The sequence below is a fragment of the Arachis ipaensis genome, chromosome B6 (assembly GCF_059453495.1).
Source record: "Arachis ipaensis isolate K30076 ecotype BB chromosome B6, ASM5945349v1, whole genome shotgun sequence".
Taxonomy (NCBI): Eukaryota; Viridiplantae; Streptophyta; class Magnoliopsida; order Fabales; family Fabaceae; genus Arachis; species Arachis ipaensis.
Window position 1 is genome coordinate 22825154 of NC_142441.1, and position 9225 is coordinate 22834378.

Genomic DNA, 9225 nt, shown 5'->3' on the forward strand with positions numbered 1-9225 from the left:
AAAGTGACTTTTTCAAGTATTTTAAGCACATCAAACTCTTCCAAAAGGCAAAAAAGAAGATTTGATAATTAAAATGTGAAGTTGTTCACACTTGACACAAATGATTGGGTAATTGAGTTGGGTTTTATATAGAAACTGCACCTATTGAGGTATGAAGCTGCACTAATCCATAACTATTATTAGAAACCAAACATAGACCTGGAAACTTATTAAAATGGGTTCTAATTGGCTAATTAATTTCATTCTAATCAAAGACAAGGTGCATTAAATAAATAAATATTATATCCAATAGAATGAAAATAATGCATTTGAAGATGCACATGCCATCTACACATGAATTATGGCCTAAAAACGAACACATAGTCCTGAGAGCTCTGTGCAGACATGGAACAATAGCAGTCGCAGACATGAAAAAATTGGAAAAAAAGTATAATCCAGAATGAAATCAACAAATAGATGTAGTTAGGCTAATGAATTGAGTAATGATCCAATTAGTGGTACTTAAAAGGAAGTAAACATCATAGACTCATTAATTATAAAGCTGAGATAAATGGATTAGTTAGGTCACGAACAAATCCACACCAGGCAAAGAATTTCTTCAACTTCAATGCTACTACTTCACACCATCAACAAAAATAATTACAAACCAAGCAAAGAGGTTCTGAGTACAAATACACCTTTCAAATACAAACAAATTTGATTTAAGTATTACACAAATAACGGTTAAATCCACAGATCAAATTGATTATCACAAGAAGAGAAAAGTCCCAATGCTAGGTCACGAACAAATCCAAAGATTAGGGCACAACGGAAAAGATGAAAGGAATCAATAAATTAAACAACATTTGTATAAAACTAACCTGGGTCAGAGCAGTTCGGACGAGGAGTTGATGGTTGAGGTGGACAGTAATCGGGGAGAGGCGGCAGCTTCGTTCTTCAATTTTTCTGTGAAGGAGAAAATAGGAGATGAGAAGATGGGGGCTACGAAGATGAACTTGCAAGCGGCAACTCACTTACCTAGCGGTAGTGAGGCCAGCGGCGACGAGGTGGCTGGTCTTGAAGAAGAATGCTTGAGGGGCTGCAGTGGCTGTTTCGAAGAAGAATGAGAAGAATCAGAAGATGGAGTCCCGAGGGTTGATCAAGAAGCCCTGATTTACATTAAGTGTAATTTTGGAATTATAAAATTAGAATGGGGTAATTTAGGTACAAATTATAATTAAAATTTTTGTCCCCGTCTTTAAATTTTTCTGTCTCCAGTGTCCCTACTTTTTGGAGGTACTGAAATACTAAAATTTTAAAGACAGAGACAGAAATTTAAGTACCAGTCTTTAGCTCAACAAACATAATGCTGAGTCTCTATCTCTCAGTCTCAGTTCCAGTCTCTGCAAACAAACGCTACCTTAGTAACTAATCTTGCTTTGAAACGATCAACTTCACCGTTGGGTTTGTACTTAGTTTTGTACCCACTTTACTACAATCAGCTTCTTATCTGCTCTGTCAGCTCCCATGTGTCATTCTTCTCAATGGCATGAATTTCCTCATCCATTGCTTTTTTCCAATTGTTGTCTTTAGAAGCTCCTTCAAAGTTCAACGGCTTACAATCTGAAAATAGAGCAAAATTTATAATTTCTTCATCGGATGGATAATTCTCATTGCCAACTTCATAATATGCTAATCTAACAGGTAGTCTCCATTCTCTTTGAGGTCTTCTAGATGATTTTGGTTGTTTGGTTGTGTCCGGTTGTCTTTCTTCTTCATCATCACATGTATTTGAAATTACAATCGGCTGCTTTTCTGTCTTTGTGTCCCAATCCCACATGCCTTTCTCGTTAAACGTCACATCTCTGCTGATGATTACTTTTTTTGTTTTTGAATTATACAACGTGTATCCTTTTGAGTCTGTGCTATAGCAAATAAAGATAGACTTCTCACCTTTGTCATCTAACTTCTTCCTTAATTGATCTGGTACGTGGGCATGCATAAGAGATACACACAAAGACTCTGAAATGATGAATGGAAGGCTGCTTTCCACTCCAAGCTTCCTCTGGAGTTTTATCACGAATGCTTTTTGTTGGACACCTGTTTAAAATATGAACTGCTATTGCGATTGCTTCTGTCCAAAACTCTTTAGGCATTTGTTTTGACTTGAGCATGCATCTGACCATATCTATGATGGTTCTATTCTTTCTTTCAACAACTCCATTTTATTTAGGAGTATATCTAGTTGTTAGTTGGTGTTGAATTCTGTGTTGCTTAAAGTGTTCTGAACATGCAAGATATTTTGTTCCTCTATCTGTTCTGAGAATTTTGATTTTACAGCCACTTTGTTTTTCGACAAACGCCTTGAATGTCTTGAAGATATCACATGCTTCTTATTTTTGCTTCAGAAAGTGTACCCATGTATATCTACTAAAATAATCAATAAAAGTGATAAAGTACCTGTTACCACCGTTGCTTGGAATTTCTACAAAACAGAGATATGAATGCATAATTTCAAGTAATCTTCTAGCTCTCCATGACTTTTCTGTAGGGAATATATCTCTATGCTTCTTTTCCAGTTGACAAATCTCACAAAAACAATTGGAAATATGAATCCGTGGTAGACCAGAAACAAGTCCTTTTTTTGATAGGTAGTTTAAGCAAGAAAAATGAAAATGTCCAAACCGCATATGCCACAACCAGTTATCATCAAGTATCATAGAACTCATGCAAGAGGGATTAACATGTTGAATTTTTAACCAAAACATTCTATTTGAAGTCATCTTTGCTTTATCTATGAACCTTCTATTGTTGTCAAACACAGTGCAATATCTACGATAAGTTATCATCTTATATCCCTTCTCAGATAATTGCCCCATACTTGGTAAATTGTAATCAAGTTTAGGAGCATAGAAAATATTAGAAATATAACTCAAGGAACCATCCTTCAATCTAATTGATATGTGCCATTTTTCTTCAATAGGGATCTTTGTACTATTACCAAACTTTAATAATAGTTTAACTGAATCATCTAGTGAAGAAAATAACTCCTTTCTACCAGTCATATGATTACTACAGGTATTATCCAAGTACAATACATTTTCATCTTCAGCACATGAATTACTTGTAAAAAATAAAGTATGAGTACCAAGATTATCATCAGTATTTTGATGCTGATTTTCTGCAACGTGTGTTTGATTGTTATTCATCATTTTGAATCTATAATTTGCTACTTTGTATCCATACTTTCCACATTGAAATCAGTTGAAATTAGTTATTTCTTGATAAAAATTGCCTCAACCTCTTCCTCGGTTGACAGGTCTGAAATTTGTTCCCCTTCTTCCTTGATTAGGTGGTGTAAAATTATTATAACTTCCTTGGTTGTAATTGCCACGACTTCTACCTCTGAAACTTCCTCTACCTCTATTTTGAAGATTGAAACCACGACCTCATCCTTCTTGTGTACAGCCTGATTCTACAATATTGTTTAAATTCACTCGGCTTTTGAGGGCTTCCTCGGTTGATTTTTCTGACTTTTCCAGTATTCTGCTGATGTGGCTTTCTATGGTTCCTTACAACTTTGCAATCGTCATGGTATCCATATCGTTGGACTCTATTATCGTAGTCACTACATGGTCATACTTCATCGGCATGGTGCGAAGAATTTTTTTCACCACTTTGCTATCGAGCATATCTTCTCCATAGACTCTCATCTAATTGACAAGATCTGTAACACAAGTAAAATATTGCTCAACAGTTTCTGAGCTAGACATCTCATACATTTCATATTCTCTTCTGAAAGACTGTATCTTTGCTTGCTGTGTTTTATCTACGCTTTTATATGACAGCTTCAACGTATTCCATGCTTCTTTTGCACTTTTGGCATTTGCTATTTTGTCAAATACCATATAATCTACACTTTGATGAATTTGAGATAACGCCAATTGATCTCTTCTCTGTTGGGTAGCATCTGCTCCTTTTTGTAAACCCGGTTCAATAAAATTCTACAGATTTTGAGCTTTTAAATAGGTAGACATCAAAGTATCCCATCAAAGTGTTTGCCATACTAACTCTATGAATAAACAACTATGTGAGAATTCTCTCACACCTCACAAACTTTCAAACACCAAGTGGTGGATTAACCAGCTCTGATACCAAATGAAAGTAAAATACTCACACTTTATTGACCCTAAAATTACTCACTCACATGAATGACACTACCATATTTTTCATCACTCAAACTTACTAACAACCATAAGAATATAAGGAAGAATTTTTGAAACAAACACTAAGCACTTTGATTCATGGAAAGATAATTAACAACATACATATGAAGCCTTTATATAGGCAAACTTTTATAATAAAATAATAATTCTTATAACAACTAAGCACTAGTTATAATAATTCAAGAAACAAGTAGAAACTTTGACTAGTCAAATTTCTTGTTCAATTTTACTTCAAATTCTTTAGTCATCAATCCTAAAGCTTCCAATGCAATTATGATTCTTCTAGTATGGAGGTGATGAGTGCAACTTTATATATATATATATATATATATATGCTTCATGATTCTTTCAACTTGATTTGTAGTTTCTAATTTTGACTAGGAGATAAAGCTTGACTTGTGATTCTTCTAACTTCTAGTTCATCACTTATAATTTTTGTAGTTTTTACCATCTTCTAATTTATGGTGCAACTTGATTTTTAATTCCAATTTAATTTGATTTTGAATTTTTTTTAATATTCTAGTGTTGTATTATACTATTCTTGAATGTTCTTGATTTAATTATCTAACAACGGATTTCTGAATTAGTTTTATGAGAAATGCTAGGGGCCAGTAATTTTGGTATTTTGTAACCATCAATTAGCTATCAATAGTATTTTTAATGGTGTGAGATTACATCTAATGGTAGGAGATCACTTACTTTTGTTTTAATGATTAAGTGTTAACCAGAAAATACAAAAGTTGCTGACCCCCTAAACATTTCCAAATTTTATTACAAAATGGTAATTCCAATTGAACTACGATTGAATCAATTGAACTAATATATTTATAAGACGAATTATATGATAAAAATGTAAGTTTACAAATCTTTTTTTCTATGGGATAAAATAGAAATTAAAAAAATTAGGACCTATATTTTTAATAATAATCAAATAATTAAAAATAATCATAAAAAAATTTATATTCTTTCTATACAATTTTAATATATATAATAGAGGGCTATATAACAGAGTGCCCTTATTATATCGGTTTGATAATCAATCTAGTTTGTAAAATCTTGCAAAAATATGTATTTTTTTATTATTATATAAACTAAAAACTTTTCTCACGCCCAAATGATGACAACTTGTCAAGTTCGTGTCTCCTACCATTTCTGAAAAATCATCTCCCACCTGTCTCTATCTCTCTCTCTCTCACATCCTTGCCAGCTCTTTCACTTTCAATTAATTTCATTTTCAATTCCTAGTTTTATTTTAATTTTTAATGTGTGAGTCTGACTCCCTACACATACCGTGTATAGGCACTTACGTAGTGATACCAAGATGGGTGGTATCCATGTTATCAATGCCCTAACAATATTAATGAGATCTAAGAGAAATACATTTGTCAGCAGAAAGGCGCAATGAGGGTCACCTAACCCCCCACATAACCACGGGAATTCTTGTCTTGTTTGTCATTATCAGCCTGTCCACTCTCAAGAAATTTTTGGTTCACAATCTTGTGCGCTGCAAGGATCCAATATAACACTACCATTTCTGTGCATATGCGCTCACCAAATCTTTCATAGAATATGATTTAGTAACTAGTAATTAGCAATGAACTAAAAGAAAACCCAACTGGTGGTCACATGGGACATGGATATGGATAGTTCCATCATCCTTGTCTTTCAACAAGCATCATTCTTAATTTTACAAGAAATTAAAGTTCTTAAAACAAAAATCCTTGATAAAGGGAAGGCATTCTATAATATCTATGATACATGTAGTAGACCTAAGAGGTAAAATTTGTACACCGAAACCTGGAATAAAGAAAAACAAGACTGGCGAGTATTGAAGACTAGAGAGGTTGCTGCATTGTGACAACCAAGGGACTTGTGACAGTGTGCTTGCCATCAGACCAAACAAGGGAACCACTCTTCACACTCGTACTCCCGGGCGAAAGCTTAACTGCCCGGGCTTCCACTCTCACTAGGAAGTTCAATTTCTGACCCAACCTCCTGAAAGAAAGAGTCTCCGGCTCCACTCTGACTGTTATTCCCTCCGGAGCTGCAATGGTCACCTTGTAAACTGAAGTTGGGTCCCCTACATTGGTCACGCTCCTAATGAAGTGCGTGGACATCTGTGTCTTCCCGTGTTGCTGGAACACAGCAGACAGGGATGGGTAATTCAAATTGCCGGCATGACCGGCAATCTTGGCACCGCTGCAGTCGGCACCCTTTCTAGTGACGGTCCTGATATTCTTGGCAGTGTAATTGGAGTTGCACAAGAAGTCCACATAATCATAGGCGGAGATGTCGTAAACCAAGCCAGGGTTCATGGCCTTCTCGGGATGAACATGGCCAGCACCATAGTCGAAAACAGAGGAGGCGTTCCCAGTGGACTCATCCAGCATTGCACCTCCTGTGTTGTCGACGGTGTAAGCAGTGGTCATGAGGGCGGACCTGATGGCGGCGGGGCTCCAATCAGGGTGGGCCGCCTTCAGCAGTGCAGCCAAACCAGAAACATGGGGACATGCCATTGAAGTGCCTGAAAGAATGTTGAACTCAGTCCTGCGCTCATCGGAGGCAACCCCAGAAGGGCTAACATTATCGGGCCATGCAGCCAGGATGTTGAGCCCGGGAGCTATCACATCGGGCTTCAGAATCTCAGCGGATTCGGGGTTGGGCCCACGAGCAGAGAAAGATGCCACCACTGGGGCTGGCCTCACTCCAAGCCTTGTACCCTCAAACTCTATTGTGGCTGTGGGTGGTGACCGCGACTGTGACGCCGCTGAGATGTATTTTCTGATGTCGTCGCCTCCGCGAGCGCCCACGGAGATGGCGGGGAGGACGTGGCAGTCGGCCACCAAGCCTTCACCATCAAAGACTCCATTGGCCAGTATCATAGCAATGCCTCCTGCCTTCTTGACCACCTCACCTTTGGCTGCTCTGGAGTTGATGCCTCTTTCGCACACCACAATCTTTCCCCTCACCATCTTAGGATCCAAGGAGCCATCCATGCAAAGCGAAGAAGAGTAACCGTCTCCGCCAGCTTCGCCCCCCGCATACATAAGCGGGTACAGCCGCCCCGGAGTGAGACCCGGTCCCCCATACACGCTGACCCCTCTTATTATCTTGCCGTTCCCCAGCCTCACGTTTGCCGGGAAATCTCTGTCTATGGTTCCTGCACCCACCGTGGTCATCCAAGGGGCCACATTCGTCACGGTGAGACTTCCGGGGCCGCTGTTTCCGGCGGAAGCAGACACGAACACGCCAGCCTCGGAGGCCCCGAAAGCACCAACGGCGATAACGTCCAGGTAGTAGGGCACCACCACGCCTCCAACACTTAGGGAGACAACGTGGACGCCGTCGGCGACGGCGGCATCAAAAGCTGCGAGAATGTCAGAGTCGAAGCAACCGCCGTTCCAGCAGACCTTGTAGACGGCGAGGCGGGCCTTGGGGGCCATGCCGGCAGCCATTCCCTTGGCGTAGCCGAGGGTAGAGGCAGGGAAAACGTACCTGCCAGCGGCGATGGAGGCGGTGTGGGTGCCATGGCCATCGGAGTCCCTGGGAGAACGGTACTCAAGGGTCTCATTCATCTTGCCGTTGGTGGCCTCGTAGCCGGCGGAGAAGTAGCGAGCCCCAATAATCTTTCGGTTGCACAAGGTGGCGGGGAAGTCCCTTCCAGCGACGCAGCTGCCCTTCCAGTTGGGAGGAACAGGGCCGAGGTCGCGGTCGTTGAAACTCTCTCTGTCGGGACAGATACCGGTGTCAATGACTCCAATGACGAGATCTGAACCGAAATCCGTCTCCTTGAGGAGGCCGGCCCTGTCGGCAGTTTTGAGGCCCAAGAACTGCGGCGAGCGGGTAGTGTGGAGTTGGCGGACCTGCTCCGGGATCACTGCGACGACGTGGGACAGGGATTCCAGCTTCTGGGCCTGTAAAGGTGAGAGCTTTGCTGAGAAGCCGTAAAAGACAGTGTCGTAAGTGTGAAGGACGGCGGCGGAGGCGGCGATGGTGGTGGTTTCAGCTGCAATGGCATGGTTGGTAATAGAAGCAAGAGAGGATTCGTACCATTTCTTGTGGGTTGGGAAGATGGAGGGCTTGGCTTCGTGGTGGACTTGCACTATGAAGGTGCTCTTCTTCTCTGGGGAAGCGGCAGCAAGTGTTGCTGTGACGGTGAGGATGAAAAAGAGGAGGGTGTGGCAAGGAGCCATTGGAGCAGCGGTTGGGACTGAGTGGGAAGTAATGGTGAGACTTGAGAGTGTGTTAAATCAATGAATAATGAATCTGTACTCGTGCCTAGTGTGTAGTGTAGAAACTTGAAAGAGTTATTTCAAAATGGGCCCTTTTTTGTTTTTTCCATTACTTTCCAATTTACGATTGGAAAAGTTTTCTTGGCTGCTTCTTCATAAACTAATAATAATGCAACACTGTACCGGGACGGGAGTCGTCTTGTTCTTCCTGTTGCAGGTTTTCAGTTTTCACCACAACAGACGACATGGTTGGGGTGGGGATTTGCCTTTGAGAAACAAATTCTTAGGTGCACTCATTTTTTCTATTCTATTATGTTTGCCGTAAATTTTATTTTTCTTTTAATTAAGATTTTACTATTTACTATTTTACTATCTAATATATTGAACAATAAATAAAATATAACAAAATAAAATAAAATAAAACTAAAATTTGGATTATATAAGAATAAATGAATATTCTTAGTCTATGTCAATTTTATTTTATTTTAATAATATGAATGAGTTTAAAGTTAGTTCTATTTTATTTCTTTTTTAATTTTAAATTAAATGATAATATTAAATTTATAATGCTGAATAAAAAATAATTAATGGATGAAAACAAAAATACAGAATACACATTGGTATTTTTGCTCAATATTAGAGAGAAAGGTGTTTTGCCGTTTTCTAGGTGTTAGGTTTAACACGCGGGGGCGTGGTCCCAGGCTCCATCAGCGATAATTCCCTGGCAACACGCGGTGGGCGGAGTGATGTGGCGAGCTAGCAGGTGTGGAAGCTCCCTGGCAACAAGC

At 39.5% G+C, this 9225-nt stretch overlaps 1 pseudogene across 1 annotated transcript; it reads right to left on the bottom strand.

The window, feature by feature from the left end:
- Window positions 1-5778: 5778 nt before the first annotated feature.
- LOC107646158 (subtilisin-like protease SBT1.5 pseudogene) lies at window positions 5779-8685 on the bottom strand (annotated as a pseudogene). Its single transcript, XR_015885866.1, has one exon. The product of XR_015885866.1 is annotated as a subtilisin-like protease SBT1.5 pseudogene (transcript).
- Between the last annotated feature and the right edge of the window lie 540 nt (window positions 8686-9225).